Below are 21,976 nucleotides of genomic sequence, written 5' to 3' on the forward strand. Positions count from 1 at the left end.
TACAAAAGACCATCCCTTTGTAGATTTTTCACTCACCAACCTAGAACCATTAACTGGTCGAGCCGAACACTGTCTGAAAGTGGTCAACCCAATGATCCTCTGTAACACCATTCCTAAGTAACGTGTTTTGCGGGTCAGCAGTGTTGTTAATTAACGCGCATGTATCTTTCAAGGTCTTCTTGCAGATTGCTTTCAGCATTATCTCTGCTTCCTCCCGATATCTATTTACTCTAAAGGTTATTAGCCAATTCCTATAACAATGTCTCCCTTTTCTCTTTCTGTATGATATGTGAGGCCCCCATCTTTAAGTTTTTTAAGACATGATCTCAAGGATTTTCTCTGATCCACGAACAATTTACTGAATTGTTACTTTGGCATGAATTTGAAGTGTCTAATTCCCGTTTTTACCACTCGGAAAATCACCAACAACGGGGGATAATCCAACCCCACATCTCCTGATTTCAAAATCTCAAGATATCTGGATGTGATTAACTCAACTTCTACCTGTGCAATTCTCAATCTATTCTTCCCTTGATATATCATGGGAATTCCCAGCACAGAGTATTTGCTCTTTTGGGTCCAAGAATTCCATGTTAGTGTTAACACTGCATGATCACTAATTTCTGTGGGCATTACAAATGGCCAATAAATGAATAAGTTACATTCATCTGAAGTCACTTAGTCGATGGATCTACATTGAAACCAATGCTAAAATATCATTGGACCCACATGGCAATGCCACGTCTGAATTGCCTAAATCTGTTAAGGCAGCATTGCCAAGGCTTGGCCTGTGGGCTAGTTCTGCAAACCTGCCTCCTTAGCCAAACAATTAAAGTGCAGTCTTTTTAATAAGATCTTTTTTTACAGATGTGGGTAACCACAGGAGAAAATACATATACACTCAGCAAGCAATCCCTGTTAGGGCTATGTGCAGTTGGTGAATATTTCTGAAAGAACACTCTCTGGAAGTTTCCGCTTTTAACTGAGGTCCTATGCAAAGGTCAGACGAGCAGATGGGAGAGTAAAGATTGAAGTGACTATGTGTTTATGTGACACTAAGTACTGCTGACACCCCCATTGCACTTTATTCTTTGTTGTGCTTGATACCAACACATAGGACAATGTTTTAATATCTCCTGATAGTGGACCTTTGAGTTCTCCGTTTAACACAAATTCTCTTTCTTGTTTAGGGATGACTGATATGAGCACTGAAGAAAGCACACATTGAAACTGTCAACGCAGGAAGCTTAAGTGCTCTGGTTCAGCAAACTGTTCTAGGGAAGCCAGAATACATGTAAGTGCTAGCAAATCGCTTTCTCATATCAGTTGTAGGTCACAGAGATTAGTTCTATTTGATCAAAGTGACCAAAATTGATAGGAATAAATCTAAAAGGGACAAATGGTGTCCCAAAAGCGAAATAAGAATTGAGCTTAGAGTTTAAAGGCTTAGAAGATGTCAATACTGCCGCACTGAAACAACTAAACAGATCTCTATGGCTCTAATGGCTTGGTCCCTGGTCTTGCTGGGAATTAGCACATAGTGGAGGATAATGGTTGGCCTCTCAGCCAATCCAGATATTGGACCTGTGGTCTACAGATGTGATATTTCACTGCTGTTTTGTGGCAGATCTGCAGGTAAATCTTCCCATGTCTCTACTGGCAGAATGTCTTGTGTTAAATTACTTGACAGTGCTATAAAAAACAAAAACAAACCTAGTGCATCAAATATGAAAACTAAACCCTCGCAGAAAAAAAGTTAAACTGTAAATGTCATCACTGTTGGTGTCATTGCTTTAAAGGTTAAGCCATTCTTTTGGAACATGTTTTACTTTTAAAAAGTTCACATTAATAAAAACAGCATGCAAGTTTCAACTCCTTTAACCTGGACATCCTGCACAATTAATCTTTTGTTTTTAATGTCATTGCTAAGTTGTGTTTGAAACTATAATTCATACATACAGTGCTGTGGGAGGTGTGGAACAGAGTGCCATTCCCCTTAAGTAATCTGAGAACATGGAAACTGCTTCAGCGTATAGCAACAGAGGCATTGTTCAAAAGAGTGTTTTGTGTGGGTGATTTCTTCCTCTTGCTGACGTGATGGAAAGGGTGCCCCTGTGAAGCGTGTATCTGTGCATCCAAGAGACATTTTTGAACAAAGTAAATGAGAATTCTATGAATTGTAACCATATGCAGGGCCTGTAAGTATAGTTCCACAGACTGGGCCGATGCTAAGGACATGCAGAGAAATGCAAATGGAAGTTGGAACCAATCCAAAAGGATAAGGGCAGACATTTGGAGTGTGTTTTTTTACCAATAACACATAACTCAGCAGGTCCCAGAACATTTATTGGGGCTTTATAACAGACAATTCCAGGATTTCATCACAGGATCATGTTCCTGGGTCCCAAGCACAATGAAGAGAAAGGCACTTTTGTATTATAATAACCTTTTATTTGTTTTTAATGATTGTATCTTGCAGTAAATTTCATTTGACTAAAGTAATGTGACGTTTAATGAAGAAATGATTCATTATTCGAAGTTCCATTCATATTAGATTTAACAGAGACACAGAAGCAGTGTAAGATTGAATGGCACTGTGATCTCTATTTATTTTTAAATTAAAGTGAGATGTAATTTCCTTACAGCCCTATGCATTTTTGTATGGAGAGGCACAGTTGCATATTGTACAAATTAAATGCAGATTAAGCACCATTTAAAATGGAATCGCTGCATTCAGCTAGCATGGAATCACGCTGACCATAGTGTTGTCATGAAACACTATTCCTGGAGTATCTTTTGTCGCTGGTGTGAAATGTAGTCATAAAACGTGTTGTGGGTGAGAAGTAGCTCTGAATTAATTCAATTCACAGAAAAGCATGCAAAGGGTAAAACCCATGCAATCCCTTATCCTGAACTGCATGGATAGGCCTATTTGTAATGTGCAAGGGTACTTTAATATTGTACCTTTTACTGGAGAATATTACATCTCCAGCTCAATATCCTGTAGATCTGAGGGCAAATGGAATAGGAATAGATTAGAGGCTGAACATACACATAGCTTGAAAGCTGTATACGCAAATATTCATTGAAGAATGCACACAACTGTTCAATGTATGTTTTGCAAGACATTTATTGACAAGAAATAGAAGTTTATTTAGAATGCCTAATATCTTTTAGTGTACGATATATGCATATAATTGATTTTGGAAATGAATGCTTGTCTGCAAATTAGTAAGATTCATGTAGGCGGGGAACATTTCATTTTGCTGACTGTTTGAGTATATAACATTGTAGTGACTTTCCCCATGTATAAAGCTGGAGACCACCTTTGTTCAGATTGATTTTAATTGTTCAAATAAAATCGAGTTTGCTTTAAAAAAACAGTGTATTCCTTTCTCAGAATTGTGGGTTGGGACTATATGAGTGGGAACATGAGATTTGCCATGTTACCCTAACGAAAACTTAAACATAAGACACAAATATCTTTACAGTACCTTACAATTAAAGCATAATTCAAAATGCGTTTTGTTAGCACCTCTTCTTTCACATTATACAGGCACACTAAGGGCTAACATCATTATTGATTGTTTATGCAGTCAATAGCAGTTGCTAATTGACTCTTATTGTGCTGGGGACCGATAATGTAGAAAATCAAATAACGGTTAATGACGGAAAATAGAGTAAATAATGCTAAAATAATACGATATTGCACACTGGAGAAGGGAATGCTCCTTTAACCAAGAACAAGCAATCTGTGTCGACTTTCAGTAAAATATTAGTAGTTAAATTGAAAAGATTGGCTCTTAAAGCGCTGACACGTTTTGCTTTGAGTTTACCTTTGTTGCTATAGATGCAGTGGGGATAGATTGCCCCTATAAGTATTGTGCAGGAAAGTCCTCTGCATTTTGCATATAGAAGCTTTTAGTGAAAGCACAATCACAGATTCATACTCAAGATTTTCTTTGCAGCCTGTTTGCATGTAATGTAAGACCACACACAGTGCTAATATTAATAACAAATGTAGTTGTCTACCATAATAAAGATAGAAGGCCCTATGAGAGATATTAGAAAACTCCACAGTGGATTCCCAAGAAATAAACCTGAAAAATAGTAGTCCATATAGAGGCATTATCAATGTGTTTTAGTTAAAGTATGTATGCCTTACGTCTTTACTGTTGAAGTCAGTCCCTTGTTTGACACAGTGTAATAATGGTAATTTTTTTTAAGGATTACTTGGTGAAATGTACAAATTGCTAACAATACTATTGACTATTTAGTCTCCAGCTTTTTATGCAAGATACACAACAAATTTAGTAACCTAACCAAAGTCGGTAGATTGACATAAAGAGAAGATTTTTTTGTGCCAGACAATTGGTAATGCGTTGGCTCACTAAGGGCCATAGATGGCAATGTGGAGGCTGCATATGGCACAGAAAGGAGGGTAGACCATCTCAGAGGTTAGACAGCAAGGTTGGGGTTGTCTAAAATGTAGGACTTACCATTGTCTGTGTATTATATGGGAGAAACATCACTGAATGACTGCAGATAAGTATTTAATTTGACATCCGAGTTGACAGATGGAACATCTGAGATGAGATGGTAGCATAAGTTTAGACTAACAAATCAATCTTAAGTTATGGGCGAGTTTAATTGTCTAGAAGAGCTATCTGACATACTGAATATTAAATGTTTGCTCGTTATACAAAACAATACAGCTGAGGGAAGGTCAATGATTGAACACAATATAGCAACCAAAAAAAAACAGGATTATAGTTAATGCAAACATGAAGCCTCGTTACAGAAGTCCTATGTGACCGTAACTGTGCACAAACTCTGATAAATAAGGTTATTGGGGAGTACAGGAATAGTCTTGGCTGATATAACCCAGAGTGCCCATATCCCTTGCCCAGGCTTCAGTTTATCTTCATGATAACATTGAACATTTGGGACAAACTATAAATATTACAGTCTATCACAACAGCACAAAAGATCAACTTGAAATAAACAAGACTGCATGTTCAGAGAAGCAGCATCAAACAGAAAAGTATTAGTGACAGACCAGTGTGACGAAGAGTTCAATTATTACAAGTAGTATCACTCAGATGTGCCTCAAAACGAGTGCAAAAGAGATACATGTCATCTGCCAAGATATGCATAGACACTGTAGCCAATGCAACACGCTTGTGTATGGAATCCATTATCATCATAACTAAGCTAAACCATATCTCACGCAAAAATACAATGCGAATTGAGCTATAATAATGGCCCATTTTTTTGACTAACAAACATTTTCGTTTCGTTTGCAGGCAGACTCGTAGTGTCCCTTGTTTCCAGACCGCCATACTTGGAATGAGGCCCTGGGTCTCTAAAGCTCTGGTTCTCTCTAGGCTAGACTACTGCAATAGCATTTTCCTTAATCTACCCTATTCTTCTCTAGGACCCGTCCAGCTAATCCAGAATAGGGCTGTAGGATTTATCCTTAGCCTCAAGCCCAGGGCCTGCATCTTTCAGCCCAAAAAATCTCCACTGACTCCCATTAAATTCAAATCCCTCTGCATTATCCGCAAGGCTGACTGGGGACCAGGGACCACACTATCTACAACTTGCTCTCACTAAACACTCTCCCTCCAGATCTTTACGTTCCTCTGGCACCAACTCTGTGTGTTAAACGCTTCGCTAAACAGCGAGCTAGTGGCCAATCTCTTTCCTCAGCAGGCTCCTTCCTATTGAACAGTCTCCCCCACTTCCTCTTGGCGGCTGGCCATTCCACCTAGTGGGGGCGGGGGTCTCTCTCTCTGTTTTGAATGCTCACAAGGCCAAGAAGGTCTGCCTCCATCTTTCATTGTTCTATTTGATTTTAATTCCCATGTTCCCTCCCTGTTGCCCTGTGGGCACTTTAAAACACAATTTACTTGATGTATAAGCACCTTACATATGCACAATAAATAGTGTGAGCCAGTGATAACTCCCATTTAGCCCAATTGTGTTAGCCAGCCATATCTTGCACTTAGCCCAATTGTGCGAGTCAACTGTACTAAAAACTCCCCCTTCTGCATACACCTCTCAAACTCTTAAATAAACACAACCATATCTCTACAGCACCATAAACCATGCATACTTCACAGCACCACAACAACGAAACACACCACACATAATCTCGTCCAACACTGCATGGCAGCCACCAACTGAAAAACACACCTATTCTCAGTGACCGGTGTATCTGAACTGAAGCTGCCATCAGCACATCGCAGCTCTCTTGCTCTTTTTCTCGCTCAATCCTTTCAACAGCCGCCCTCCTTGCATTACAGAGACACCAGAGCTCCAAGAGACCAAGCAGATAGCAACAGTGCGCAGTATAAGAACCTTTGACATAGCAATAATGCTGTATGCAAGGAAACCATTTACACTCCAAACCAATCAGATTGCCTGTTTCTCAAGGACCAGTTTGGCAGCGCCTCACGAAAATATGCAGTTTTTTGCAAGTCTTGATATCAATCAGGGCCTGTAAAACTGCTTTAAAGATTTACTGATAATTTTGATAAACACAGTTATCAGCAACAGGATTTTGGCCACTTTTGGCCAGAGTTGAAACACCACTGGGATATTTTGCAACAAACAAGCAAAAGCACACCCTCAAGACCAGGCACCACCAAATCCATCCAGCAGTTTGGGCGAGAAGCGAGACCATGGTTTGCTCGAATAGGAATTCCATAGGGAAACACGGGTTTTGGGACCCGACACTACCACTTTGCCCCTCTTCCATGACAAAACTGCAGAATAAACTTTTGAAAAAAACTTTAGAGCCAGCTCTATTACATCATGGAAAAGTTTTGTAAAGATGTGTCAATTGGCACGAAAGTTATAACTGCCTCAAGAACACTTGTCCCTATGCAGCATACAATTTACCCATAACTACGGGGTGGCCAATGCTGATCCTGCGCCATATATCAAACACACAAAGGAGAAGGTGGTGTTCATAGCATCTAGCCTGAAAAGTAATCCTTCTGAAAAGCTAACTATCCACATGGAATCCACTCTGCTCCATTCTTCGGAAGCCCTTCCTCCCGCCAAGCGCTCTGTGATGCTTCTTTTAACGAGCAAATATTTAAATATGTATCTGGGACAGGCAGGGGATGAAAAGCGAGGGCTTGCGATTTAGAGCCGACTGGATAATAATCAACTGCTACCCGTTCTCAGAAGTCTCACATCAAAGCCTTAATAGACTTGCTGTTCGCTGAGAGTCTTAAGCACAGGAAGTTCATGCCCTCCTGCTAGTGTTCACAGGCAAACAAAAACTTGCCAAAGTACCTCCCCGATACAACAGAAGCAGCTGATTTATGGGGCTACCGGCCATTTCAACTGCTCCCCGCCATCAATTAATTAAAGTTCAACAGAACCAACTGTGCACTAATATTTGTCCTTCGCTTTCAGAGTTTAATGGATTTGGCATATGGTGTTTTGCGAATGAAAGAGGAACGGAAGGCAATGTGTAATAAAACATGAATGCAGACATTCCTTAGATTTGCAGGCCCTTAATGCACTTTGTTCCAATTAGTCCCTTCACCCCAAAGGAAGTTACTGCATATTTGCACTACATTTGGCAAGAGAAGGAGTATAAGGTTTTGTATGCAATAAAAGGAAGTTGTAAAAACTATTTTTGATATTTGGTTTCTGAAACCTTGTTAACAAAACCACACATTAATTGGAGTTCTATTGCGGGGCTAATCTGCACACTGGACGGAGTTTGCTTTATAGCGCCCGCCTAGACTTTTTCCCGGCGAGGTTCTACTTCTCCAGTCTTTAATTCGGAGAGGCTTTTTGTGAGTGACAAGACAGCACATTTTCTGAAAATGCCTGTAGCAGGAGTCAGCGTTCCTGGAGGGTCAGTGGTTAGGGCTTCTGCAGCAGCCACTCACTCACTCCCAAGAGAGAAAAGCCAGCCCATGCACATCTACTAGGAGATGAACACTCCAGTGAAAAGAGATTTCAAATTCAATTACCGTTGGGAAGGGAAGAATCGAGGTCCTGGCGCAGATGCAATGAAAGCCGCCCTTTCAAGATGAAAGGGCGCCCCCACTCCCAATTGAACGCACAAGCTTAACAGTGTTCACTTGGACTCTCACTGCAGTGGGTCACCTTTCAACACGGTTCATGTGCTATGGGTGCTAATTTCGTTGGGAACATAGTGAAAACAAAGTTTGGAATACATGTGAAAGGATGACCCCCCCCAAGTAAGGGATACACATCGAACTGCTGTTCCCCCACCCACCATATATTTCTCGATCATTGGTAGTTATTTTTAAATGCGAACATGTGATTTCTTGAACGCATAGCCCATACCTCAATTATAGAAAATGTACCCTGCATCTTATCTTCCACTTTCAAGAAACCATACCCAAAAAAGTGCTCATGGTGGGTGCACCCCCAAACAACCAGTTTGTTTTCAAAGGGCTTAACTTGTATAGTTTTCATAGCTACTCACCAAAGCATGGAATAGAAAAACAACCCGTTTTAGCTTCTGCGTGCTGTGTTCTGTTTTGAAGTTGTTTATCAAGGAAAATGAAATGTATAACCCACAATAAAGTAAACATGCTTCATCCCAAACCAGAATGTTTTCAAAGCTTGAAATCTAGTGCGAACCCTACAGCTATCATAATATAAACAAAATAATCGGGATGGGGAGATCCAAAACAACGACACAGAAGTGCTAAGTGTGTGGGTTTATTATGTATTCACACAGGACGTGGTAGATAGCTTCACAATTTAATTTACATTACTTCCGATAAGCACGAAAGTTTAGAAGAAGAAGACGGACAGGGTTGGTTTATGCAGTAGTGACACAGGTGGGTGTAGGCCTCTGAAGTATAGAGGTCAGCACTACACTGAAATACATGTTGCCTCATATATCGAGGGGGTATAGGAACCCGCAGTTACACAAAACAAAAAGTGCACACAACAATCTTTGAATTTTAACGGGTGCAAGTAATGATGCAGTTGTGATAGGAAGTTCGACACAGGGAGTGACACAGGGTGTGTTTCGGCCAAAGAAAGTGGCTTGGTTGTAGCCGTCTTTGTGCTGGCCTTCGTCAGGAAAAGGGGCACCAGTGGTGGTGCTGTCCGTGCTGTCTGTGGGTGAAACAGAGCTGTTAGGATCTCGGGTAGTTGTTCGTTAAGTACTATAAGTATTAAATACGGGCCTAATTGTTGCCCACGTTGTACACCATGTGGTGTATCTAAAAGACAGCTTACCTGCCGTTCAGGGAAACAGGTGGGTGCTGTCGGGGAAGCCGCGAACAGTGCGGAACGTCCGGTGCTGGGATTAGCACTTGGTGAAAGGCTTTAGTTTCCTAGGGGCTGGCGTGGTTTGTAGTCTCACGAAGCCGGAGTTGGGCGTAATTGGACCCAAGTCTGAAATGAAAATTAAAAGCCGGTATAGGTAACCTGTGAGGGTCAAGTGCGCCGGGGAGTATGTCCGCGTAGGAGTCAAGGGGAGCTTACTGTTGTCTGGGTGGTACGCTGCCGTGCTGGACGTGGACTGCTGGGAGCCGGATGAGTCGGACAACGAGGGAGCCGTGTTGGACTGTATAAATAACAGCCAGTGGCTGGGGACAAGCGAATGGGAACCCGCGATTCAAGGGCGACACCCAGCTTGGGCCAATCAGATGGCTGTGCGCCGTGTCCCAATGAGAGGGCGGAACTATGTGTGTGATGTTGGGTAATGTAGTCCGGTGCGGTGTGCCGGGACTCCTGCTCTCGGATGCTTGCACGACATAACAGGTAGGATACATGGTTGCAAACATAGGTAATCTCCGTGCGCCATGTGGATGGGCGGATGCCGACCACCACTACAGACAGTTAAACAAAATAGACTCTCGTATACAATAGTGTTCACAAGGTGGAGGATATGGATGTCCAGTGTGTACAAGAGAAGTTAGTGCCAGTACAATAATGTTCACAAGGTGGACAGCATTGGTTTCAAATGTGTGTCAGGACAAAAGTTCATTCTAATAGGTCGAGCGTGGTGGACACTTGGGGGAGTACTCTAGAAGTGTTTCCATTCGACGGTTACATTTAGGCCGTCTTGCACAGAGTTCAATTTGTGGACCCATTTTTGTTCGAGTTTGGTGAGGGCAATGTTGATGTCACCTCCTCGTCTTTGTGGCTGGAGTTGTTTGACCACGGTCCATGTGAATTGTTCGTGGGTATGCTTCTCCTTAGTGAAGTGTTCGACCAAGGGTTTGTCCTCGACTTGGTTTTTGATGCATGATCTGTGTTCATTAATCCTTTGTTTGACAGGTCTAATGGTTTTGCCAATATATATCAGATCACAGGGACACTTGATGGCGTAGATCACGTGTTTGCTCTCGCAGTTGGTGTGGCTGTTCTGTTTCCATACCAAGTTCTTGTGGATGAAAGTTTTGCTGTTCGTGGTAAAACGGCAAGCTACGCATTTACCACAGCTGAAGTGGCCCACTACTGGTGGAAGGTTCCATAGTGTGGTGGCTGGTTTGGTAGGTTCTAGGAAGGTGTGGACTAGGGAATCTCTAAGATTTCTGTTCTTTTTGAAGGCAAACAGTGGTTTCTTGGCGAGGGTGCCTTCATTTTTAATCAGATGCCAGTGTTTGTTGATGGTATTTTTGATGAGGTTGCTGACTGGGTTGTATGTGGTGACGCAAACAGTTCTATTGTTCGGGTCTCTTTCTTTGGTCGTTAGGCAAATTGAGCGGTCGGTGTTGGCTGCTCTTTTCTTGGCTGTCTTGATGGACTTCCTGGGGTAGCCTCTCTCTCCAAGACAGCTATCATACTGGCACGATTACTTAAAGTCTTGCACATTTCTGTTCAATATTTAGCAAAACATAAATAAAACAAAAAACAAAAAATAATAATCACACCAGATTAAGGCCTTGTAATAGTGCAGATCTGGTGAGAAGCACGCTCTCTTGATTTACCCATTTCATAGGTTCTGCTGAACACTTTTTAACTGCTTACTGAGCCACTAACAAAATGGTTCAAGCGAAGCACACACCCAAGAACACTTTCTTGTACTAGGTTTATTGGCACAGGACGCAGATGTCATTAAGGAACATAACCCTATCCAGCAGCCCCCAACCACAATCTAAATTAATGTAGTGAGAGTGCTACTGTCCGAGTTTCTCAAAAACACTAAAAAAATATTGGAAACTAAGATAGAAGGAAGGCAAAAAGTCTTGCAGTCTCTTGAGCTGTAAGAAAATTAAAGGCCTCTGCAAAACTCATCATGCTTTTAAAGCACCATGAAATTCTTGCATGCAGCACCAACTCACAGGTGTTAAGTTGATTTATACCACACACTGCTCCCATTTCCATGGTCTCCGGAGTGCTCTACAGTAACCCAAACCCTGCTGCACCATGGCTGCAGCCCTGCTCCTGGGGACCAAATACCAGCCGTGCTTCATGTGCTGCAGCCTTTAGCTAAGCATCTGCCTGTCCCATGACTTGCTCTGCATGAAGCCACTTAAGGAAACCCCCTATCCTTCCCACGGCACCCATGCTTTTTTTCACATGGGTGCAGGTCACAGTGGGGCGTCCTTGACCGGACCTGCAAACCAGCCAAAGGGTCCAATGTGATGTGAGCCACTGTGTGCCAGTCCTGGGTTTTCCAATTGCATGCTGGAATTTGTAGGCCCATACTTCCAATGGGAAAAACGAAACAAGAGGTCCCAGCATGCAATGGGTAGAAAAGAAGACCGGCTCAGGGCGCCGCATATGACATGGGGCCACTTTGAAGCTATGAAACTGCATTCGCTGGGGGAATAGAAGAGCCGCTCTCCAGATGAAAGACAAAAATCAGCCTGTGATCCATGTCACAGAATACATTCCCATCCCAGTTGCAACTTCTCACGTGTAGCAACTAGGATGGCCATGTGAGATTCAAAGACAACGTTCCTCCACCAAATCAGGCATGGCTCACTGCAGTCGGCAGATGTTCCTAAGGGAAACATGTCCCAACATGCCCCAATCACCAAATTGTTAACACACAGGGTATTCCATCGTCACCACCTGTGCCACCGGACTCGCTAGACGCCCTACGCCCCACCCCTCCCCTCCAGCACCCTGCACAGCTGTACCCCCTCCTCTGTATCCCACCCCCCTGTATTTCTGTTCTGTTACCTCTGTGAAGTGCTCCGTTGTGTATCTATTGTTGTATAGCTCTGAAGTGCTCCGTTGTGTATCTGTATTGTTGTATAGCTCTGTGAAGTGTTCCGTTGTGTATCTGTATTGCTGTATATCTCTGTGAAGTGCTGCGTTGTGTATCTGTATTGTTGTATATCTCTGTGAAGTGCTCCGTTGTGTATCTGTATGGTTGTATATCTCTGTGAAGCGCTCCGTTGTGTATCTGTATGGTTGTATAGCTCTGTGAAGCGCTCCGTTGTGTATCTGCATTGTTGTATATCTCTGTGAAGTGCTCCGTTGTGTATCTGTATTGTTGTATAGCTCTGTGAAGTGCTCAGTTGTGTATCTGCATTGTTGTAGATCTCTGTGAAGTTCTCCGTTGTGTATCTGCATTGTTGTATAGCTCTGTAAAGTGCTCCGTTGTGTATCTGCATTGTTGTATAGCTCTGTGAAGTGCTCCATTGTGCATCTGCATTGTTGTATAGCTCTGTGAAGTGCTCAGTTGTGTATCTGTATTGTTGTATATCTCTGTGAAGTGCTCCGTTGTGTATCTGTATTGTTGTATAGCTCTGTGAAGTGCTCTGTTGTGTATATGTATTGTTGTATACTGTATTATTGTATATCTCTGAAGTGCTCCGTTGTGTATCTGTATTGTTGTATATCTCTGTGAAGTGCTCCGTTGTGTATCTGTATTGTTGTATAGCTCTGTGAAGTGCTCTGTTGTGTATCTGTATTGTTGTATACTGTATTGTATCTCTGAAGTGCTCCGTTGTGTATCTGTATTGTTGTATATCTCTGTGAAGTGCTCCGTTGTGTATCTGTATTGTTGTATAGCTCTGTGAAGTGCTCTGTTGTGTATCTGTATTGTTGTATACTGTATTGTATACCTCTGTGAAGTGCTCCGTTGTGTATCTGCATTGTTGTATGCCTCTGTGAAGTGCTCCGTACCTCTGTGAAGTGCTCTGTTGTGTATCTGTATTGTTGTATAGCTCTGTGAAGCGCTCTGTTGTGTATCTGTATTGTTGTATAGCTCTGTGAAGTGCTCTGTTGTGTATCTGTATTGTTGTATACTGTATTATATCTCTGAAGTGCTCCGTTGTGTATCTGTATTGTTGTATATCTCTGTGAAGTGCTCCGTTGTGTATCTGTATTGTTGTATAGCTCTGTGAAGTGCTCTGTTGTGTATCTGTATTGTTGTATACTGTATTGTATACCTCTGTGAAGTGCTCCGTTGTGTATCTGCATTGTTGTATGCCTCTGTGAAGTGCTCCGTACCTCTGTGAAGTGCTCCGTTGTGTATCTGTATTGTTGTATAGCTCTGTGAAGTGCTCTGTTGTGTATCTGTATTGTTGTATACTGTATTGTATCTCTGAAGTGCTCTGTTGTGTATCTGTATTGTTGTATATCTCTGTGAAGTGCTCCGTTGTGTATCTGTATTGTTGTATAGCTCTGTGAAGTGCTCTGTTGTGTATCTGTATTGTTGTATACTGTATTGTATACCTCTGTGAAGTGCTCCGTTGTGTATCTGCATTGTTGTATGCCTCTGTGAAGTGCTCCGTACCTCTGTGAAGTGCTCTGTTGTGTATCTGTATTGTTGTATAGCTCTGTGAAGCGCTCTGTTGTGTATCTGTATGGTTGTATAGCTCTGTGAAGTGCTCCGTTGTGTATCTGTATTGTTGTATAGCTCTGTGAAGCGCTCTGTTGTGTATCTGTATGGTTGTATAGCTCTGTGAAGTGCTCCGTTGTGTATCTGTATTGTTGTATAGCTCTGTGAAGTGCTCTGTTGTGTATCTGTATTGTTGTATCTGTATTATTGTATACCTCTGTGAAGTGCTCCGTTGTGTATCTGCATTGTTGTATGCCTCTGTGAAGTGCTCCGTACCTCTGTGAAGTGCTCTGTTGTGTATCTGTATGGTTGTATAGCTCTGTGAAGCGCTCTGTTGTGTATCAGTATGGTTGTATACCTCTGTGAAGTGCTCCGTTGTGTATCTGCATTGTTGTATGCCTCTGTGAAGTGCTCCGTACCTCTGTGAAGTGCTCTGTTGTGTATCTGTATTGTTGTATAGCTCTGTGAAGCGCTCTGTTGTGTATCTGTATGGTTGTATAGCTCTGTGAAGTGCTCCGTTGCTTCTTGCAGCTAGGTTAGGTCCATGCTCAATAAATACCATCATAATAAAATCAAATCCCCTGAAACCGGACTAGCGCTTCAGAGGGGATATGGCCAAGACAGCCATGTAGTCACACAATACATAGAAAGTCTGACAAGGATGACATAGTTGTGTAACAGAAGGACAGATTCCTGTTTTTAATAAAGACTACTTTATGAAAGAGGCACGTGAGCATGACGCACCTCTCAAGACCGACATCTGTCACTTCCCTACTGGTGGCTTAACTGGCTGTATCAGGTTTGTACGGCATGCAGTCATATATTGACAACGCCCTAATTTAAGGAAAAGTTGTGGAAATCAATACTTGATATTGTGAGGTCCTAAAAAAGAAAGGCGAGTTTGCGCCCATTAAACCCGCGCACCATACGTGGGCAGGTTTTTCAAACTGAATAAATCAAGTGCAGTTTACAGCAAGTGATTTTCCGCCTCACATAAAGACCACCAACCAGGACCAGGCACAATGTCAGCTTGGGGTCCTTTTGGACGTCTCTGGACATTTATCACCACAAAGAACTTTCAACAAAGGCAGCCATTGGTCGCGCTCCGAGCTGGCAATCGACACCCTACTCACGTCCATGGCATGTGCGCAGCATCTTGTTGTGCTGGCGGGCAGTGCTAAATCAGTGCTGAAAAGATATGTTCCTATCCACTCCCCAACACAAAGCTCAGTCTCACGGCCGGCTCAGTCGCTTTCCAAAAGGCATTTGCATCCCCAAACGAACTCCTTTTAACAATTCTTCCAGTGATATGTGGTCTGTGCCCTCGATACATGCCATGGCTTGCCTCTGCCAGACTAACAAGGTCTATATTATCACACCCGAGTGGTCAAGGTGCGACCAATGCCCGGCCGGAAACTCTGCTACTTATGCCTGTAGTGGCTGTGCCGTGTTCGAGCCCACAGTGATGGACGGAAGGAGTGCAAAAGAACAGACGAGGGAGGATTTGGCATGTCCTCTATGGGATGGCTTGGGGCACACATACGTGATGAGCAACGCCTACAAAATACAAAAGAGTTCTATTTCCTTTAAGCTCTTCCAGTAATATATACGAACACCTCAGATTTCACCCAAGCATCTTTAAAGTTATTGTCCCGGCTGCTTGCTGAAATTACACACTTCTGAGTGTCAAGATGCCATACTTTAGTTCCAGTGCAATTTCAGGCAGAACATTTGACCGCAGATCCTATGTTTGAAAAGGTCTTTTGCTCAACTTGCGTGCTATTAGACTAGCTTACAAGACCCACCGGGGGGTGGAACTATTCAGAACTTGCTTTGAAATGATATGGACGTTATTAACATAATTGTCTCCAGTTATTGGCAGAGTTCCTATGTCTGGGATGCTGGAAGGGCTTTGGCATCGGGCCCCCATCTTTTTTTTTTCTTCATAGGCAGTATTTCTAGATGTTTTAATTTGTGATGTGCCTCATCCCATCCATAGTAAATGGAAGGCCAGCCGCTGGAGAATATATACATTAATTTTAATATTGTCCTGTTGCCACCAAGAGACTTTCTAAAACATTGTTGGCAGTGTGTAGCATATTTAGGCTTTCTGCTGCCCTAGGCCCAAAATAAGTGCATGCGCTCCCCCACTTTACTTCACCTGTGCCAGACTCTGCACTTCACCAGATTCCGCCCCTTCAACAAACTCTGTCCGTGTTGTCCAAACTACACCCCTTCACTCCCATTTGTCCCCCCATTTTGGCTCCATAACATTACAAGGAGGTGTTTAAGGTTGCACGGATAGTTATTGCTTCCTCTCCATTTATTCAAGTCTGTCACCTCTATGCTACGTTAGTTGAACAAGTGTTTTCAGATATCTGCTGCCCAAGATTTGGAGAAGGCAGGCTGTTCTACACTTGAGTGCACTAGAGGTCATTATTACAGATAATTGTCTACTTTCGGTTATGTCCGAAAACAATCTTTTAGAGGAAACAATAAGACCATAAGCTGTCTGTCAACTGGACACAAGTGAAAGAAGGTTGTAACGAAGAATTTTGGTTGGTTTCAATGCTAATCTCAGGCTTCTCTCACAAATTGCCTGCTGTAATTCTTTGAGAAGCACCTAGACTGGTCTGTAATATTAATGCAGCAGAACTCAATTTCTACAGCCGGTCTTGTCAAATAGTAAAGTTTACATATGAAAGATATGCAAGTGGTACAGGCACATCTTATAAAAAGGTAGAATAAAAATAACACAGCCCCCGTCTCATGGTTACAGCTCTGGTGTTAGCAGGGGCGCAAAATGGAAATAATGCAAGTTACCTGCGGCCATCTATGTACCTCCAGTCCCTGGAGCTGGAAGGCCATTAAAATATGGCAAAATCACAAGTGAAGTTTGTAAACTCTGCCTGGGCATAAACACCTCAGTAGAGTAAAGACAGTTGGAGGAGGTTCTTGGAATCTTTGGTTGTGCATTCTCATGGTGGAGTAATGGATAGAGTAAAGACAGTTGGAGAAGGTTCTTGGAATCTTTGGTTGTGCATTCTCATGGTGGAGTAATGGATACGGGAGACCCTGGACATTCATGTGTGGGAAGCAGCAGGATTCATTGTAGCTGCACAATGCAGGCACCTTTATGACAAATGAAGTGGTACATATTATTTACATCATTGCTGTTTGTGCGATTGTTCAAAATACCCTGCACTCCAAGAGTAAAATTGAGCACTGGATCGGGCGTTCCAGCACAATACAACCTTTGTGGGTGTGGTTCAGGCTATGGGTCTTGCCAGCTTGGGTTTAAGGTAATTTAAAATGTTTGTTAAAACCATAGAGTTGGTTGGACTGCACAATACATAGGAGCATTCTGAGATTTGTGGGTATAGATATAGATGTCCTGCTGTCGTTTGAAATACTGTTTCACAGTAAAAGTCCTTACTTGTATTTAAAATATAATGAATGTAAATATTACTTATAAACATCACAGTTATGCATTGTGCGACATGCTTTGCAGTTGGTTCTCGTGGTAGTACTGAATGTGCAGCAGAATATCATCATGACAAACCCAGCAGGGATGTCATTTGCCTGCATAGCACTGAGCAGCATCTGTAAAGATGGCTGAATGGATATCTTTACAGGACACCTTCATAGCTGTGAATAACCCATTGATTAGGGCTTTTTTTAGTACCTTTTTATAAAAAAAGGAGACAGGAACCTCTTCAGAGAGCTGTCTTTGTCCTCACAGGTCATTGTTGTTCATAGTGTGTGACAAATGCAAACTATTTCTTCTCTCACCCCCCTCATACAGCCCCACAGCTGGACAATCCTGCTCCCTGCTGTATTCTTATTGGAGAAACCAATACGACTTTACACCACTCCACTTCACCTCAGCCTTACATGGCATCCCTTGCTCAGGGGTCCTCCTTTAAGGACAAGTGCAATGCCTATTTGTGCCACGAAATGCTGTCCTAAGTTTTCCACAGTCCACCAATATAACTCCATTATGTGTCACTCTACCATCCTAGTCACTACCATCCATGCGCTTGCTAGAAGACATGGGCTGCCTAACAGCTGACAGGATAACTACGTCTCCTGCATGCATAACCTCATACATATCACTCTGATCACCAACCGCTTGCCATCATGTTAACAGTGCAGGTGGATGCCTGTAGGTTATTGACATGAATAGAATACAAGAAAGGGACAGATAGCAGACGGTCCTCCAGGAGCCGGGAACTGCCTACTCTGCTACTTGGTCGCAGTGAGCTGATCCGTTTAAGGGCACCAAGGCTAGTACAGTGCCGAGGCACTGCTGCAGCACCGGGTAGGCGAAGCAGGTTAGACATCCATCAAGGGCCTGTCCCACTCAATTTCTTCTCACTTAACAGCTGTGTGCTTGGACTAGGCAGCATCTGCCCTCTAGCCTTTGGTAAACTAAACTACAGCAGAGCATATAAAATGGAGAACTAGGTAATGCCTTTAATAGAAGCTGTTATGATTGACACAGCGCAATCAACTAAATGAAACCTATGAAGGAATATTTGGTAAAATACGCATGCGTGCATTTTATAATAGGCAAGAGAGTTACAACAATGGTCTGGAGACGAAACACCAACATTTACTTTTACAAGATTAAGTTGGATTTGGCATATGCTACTGAGACCCCAGACTTAGTACAACATAAAAACCCTAGACCACACAATATGGTGTTAATTTCCATTACACCTTTGGAAACTGAAGATGCACTCACTTTTCTAGTATGGTCTATGATGATACAAAGAGTATTTCACACAGGTGCCTTGCCAGTATCTCCCAAAATGGTCATGTTCAAGTCTGATCTTTTGTACTTGAAATGGTCCTCTGCATTGTTGAAACAAACCACTTCTACCTCACCATAGGTCAAAACAATGGAAAAGGCTTAAAAGAGCACACTTGGACGAGCACTGTGTCATGATGCTACTTTGTCATGTGTCAATAGCACTGCAGGGATCGAACCCGATGAAAGAGATCAACAGGATTTAGGCAGAGCTAATACATTCTGAAACTTTGGGCATAAGTTCAGGAATTCCAGTACAAGCATGACATTATTATGATGCGCAACCTTTGTGCCTAATCAAGCATTATCGGAAGCTAGATCATTTGGAACGGAAGTTGAAACCGAACACATGTTTTTCTACATAACAGACCTCTCACGTTGATCAACAATTTACAATGGTTACGCGATGTTAGATCTCGTGTTTTGATTGGATCGGAAGGTGCAAGATGCCGAATGTCCATTATACAGTGATCCGATTAGGAGAGACGTTTGGAGAGTTACACTGTGGTGATTGAGATCCAAGATTCTGAGATCACAGTCTACTTTGAAGACACTTCCACCAGACCGTTGGCTGCTATTAAAAGAGTACTGTCACGCATTGGACAGAACACTTGAAAAACTATTTTTAAATTTGAAGATAGTGCCGTCTATTGTTTACAACGTTGGGTCCCCTGATGAAGTTCTTGTGGATTGTTTGTTATTAATATAAGAATGAAACATGTTGGGTTGGGAAGGACACTGTACTAAATAGCAGTGTTTAACATCAGCTTATTAATTTTGTTTAGGACCTTTTATCATTAAAGGATCCGCCCACGTTTCTATACGTGTGACAGGCTAGAGTAGCCATTAATCAAACTGGCTATCTGTCGTTATACAACGATGTTCAGGGGAAGCACAACAGATTGGCTTTAGTTGGCCAGCTGCAATCAGATTTTGTTTATATTTAGTCTTATTAACTATTGCACTTTGTGCATTGCACTGCACCAGTCATTTTTTCTATGATGTATGTAATGTGCAAAAGGTCTACATGATTTTATAGGTTTTTATTCTAATTGTGTAAGTTTAACAATACAATTTGATAATTGATGAATTATAAGGCTGATGTTGTAGTTAACAGTTTATTTGTTATATGAACTGTGTATTGTTCAAGGTAAGAAGAGTCAACACAAAGGCAGTGGGGTTCTTTAGTCATAGGAGGCAATCCAAAAAGGAGGAGTGCCCTGGAAAAAGAGGTGGGAGAGAAGCAGGAGGAGAGGAGTGTCCAGAAGTGCCAAAGATGTAGAGTGATCAAGTAGGATGAGGATAGGTTTGAGATGTGGGTGGAAGAGTAGAAGTAAGACATGTGTGACTGCTGTTTCCGTGGAGTGGCAACTTCAGATGGAAACTGGAGGTGGTCGCCCAGTCCAGGCATGTCCAGATAAGTAGTGATGAGTCATTTTACAAAGGTGAGGAGGATGGTCTGTAATTAGAAGGGATGTTTGGGTCAGACATACGTTTTTAAGAGGAGTATGATTCTGGCCGCCTTATAGCATGTTGGGAAGATCCCCATCCGAGGAAGAGGTGGCAGATGGGAAAATCAGCAAGCACAGGTAAGGAGTGGCGGTTCTGTAATGGTCCGGTGTGCAAAGGGGACCACAGAAGCGCAGGAAGGGATGGCAGACTGGCAGACAGGAGGAAGGATGTCAAATTCACTGGAGATATGGGAAGAACTCTGAGAATGGAGAGAGTGAGAGTGGGGACGTTGGATAGAGACGGAAATTAGAGTATAGAGGGTCTCATGGGTTGTAGATATTCTTGGAGAAAAGTAAGCAAAGTCATCAGCACAGAGCGAGCAAGAACGAGAAAGAGAAATGGGATTGGAGAGTGGGTAATAGATTAGAGCATGGACTGGAAGGGTTGCTGATAGCTTCGCTGCTAAGAGATCAGAACAAGAAATGGAGCTTCATCTAGCACGAAGATTTGGGACACTGGAAAGGAATTGGAAAATTCTTATAGGAGGCAAGGACGGTCAAGCGCCAATTTGTACACAAGTTGTGTAGATGGAGGTGCACATTAGTTGTCAGCTGTAAGGTGGCTGCATGGACATAGTTGAGTAAGGGGGGGCAGTGAAGGAGCAAGCAGGGTAGTGGTGATCGAAGGGAGCAGTAGGTGCTAGGATGAATGCCATCTCAAAGTTGGAAAGGGTGGGAGAGCACCGGGAGGGAAGACCTGATTTGATTCGAATAAGGATTCATGGACTTCTATGAAAATTTGTGTTTGGCCATTAGGGTGATGTAGTAGAGTGCAAGAGGTAGAGATACAGCAAATTGGAACAGAAAAGGTTCAGGGGGGTGGGGGGCGGGGGGTCGATAGTCTAGTTAAAGACTGGAGAGAGGAGGAGAGAAAGGTGTGCCAGTGAGTTGCAATGAATGTGGATTGGCTGGTTGTGGTAAGTGAGCAGATAATGGTTGGAGTGGGAGGACTCACGCTGACAATGGTGGACCTTTATCCAATTCAGGAGGTTGGAGTTGTCTATGAGTATATCCAAGAACAGGACTTTGCTGGGTAGATATTCAAATAAGAGGTCAAAGTGGTGGAAGAGTTTTGGAAGGTATGAGAAGAGGTGGATGGGGTGACTTTAGTTCTTGGGTGGCAGACTTGGCTGAATGTGGACTCCACCAACTTATGTCTGGGACCAGACCCTAACACCCCGCTGGCAAAATGCTCCACCCCTAAGGTCTCCTAGAACTGAAATTGATCATGAAGGCATTCTGCAGCTAGTAGGATATGTTGTTGTGAGAAATCATCCATCACAGGTTGTAACCCTGGATTAATTACCAAACACTGGGTCTAAAAAAGGGGTGTGCAGGATTGGTGTGTGAAGTGGGCACAGTGAGGGATACAGCATTTAAAAAAACACATAAATGAATCAGTAAATTACTGCTGACACCCATCAGTGTGGCGAAGACTGCTTGTAAATGGAAAAGCAAAGATGTGGCACAATGTAACATGTAGTGCTGTGTTGATTATAAAGTGCATTTAGCACAGTCCATGCATGCGCAGGCCCTTCTTTCAGTTCTGGCCGTACTGGATGCCAGCCACCCACCCAAAGAAAAACAAACTGACTCACGCAGGTCAAATTCATAGCTATTCATGGCATCAAAAAATGAATTTGCCTGTTCAAACCAAAGTGCACAGCACTTTTAATACCATTTTACATATGTTTTAATAGGTGAAGTTTTCAAATATGTAATTATATTTTGTACGTGGTTAGTCTTTACTTGTGTTATTAAATGTAGCTTAAAGAAGAAACAATGTCTTTTTAAGGACAGAGCCTAGACACCTACCCTAAGTGGGCCTGTACGCATCACCATTTTCTTTAATGCAATTGTTCCCCAGTTTGTGAGCCTCAGGCACTGTGCCAA

At 42.6% G+C, this 21,976-nt stretch overlaps 1 protein-coding gene across 1 annotated transcript in view; it reads right to left on the reverse strand.

The window, feature by feature from the left end:
• Positions 1 to 21,976, reverse strand: part of TNFRSF19 (TNF receptor superfamily member 19) — a 264,598-nt gene that overhangs the window by 123,434 nt on the left and 119,188 nt on the right. The gene's annotated exons all lie outside the window — the stretch shown is intronic.

The sequence above is a fragment of the Ambystoma mexicanum genome, chromosome 7q (genome assembly GCF_040938575.1).
Source record: "Ambystoma mexicanum isolate Mex_15411 chromosome 7q, UKY_AmexF1_1, whole genome shotgun sequence".
Classification (NCBI taxonomy): domain Eukaryota; kingdom Metazoa; phylum Chordata; class Amphibia; order Caudata; family Ambystomatidae; genus Ambystoma; species Ambystoma mexicanum.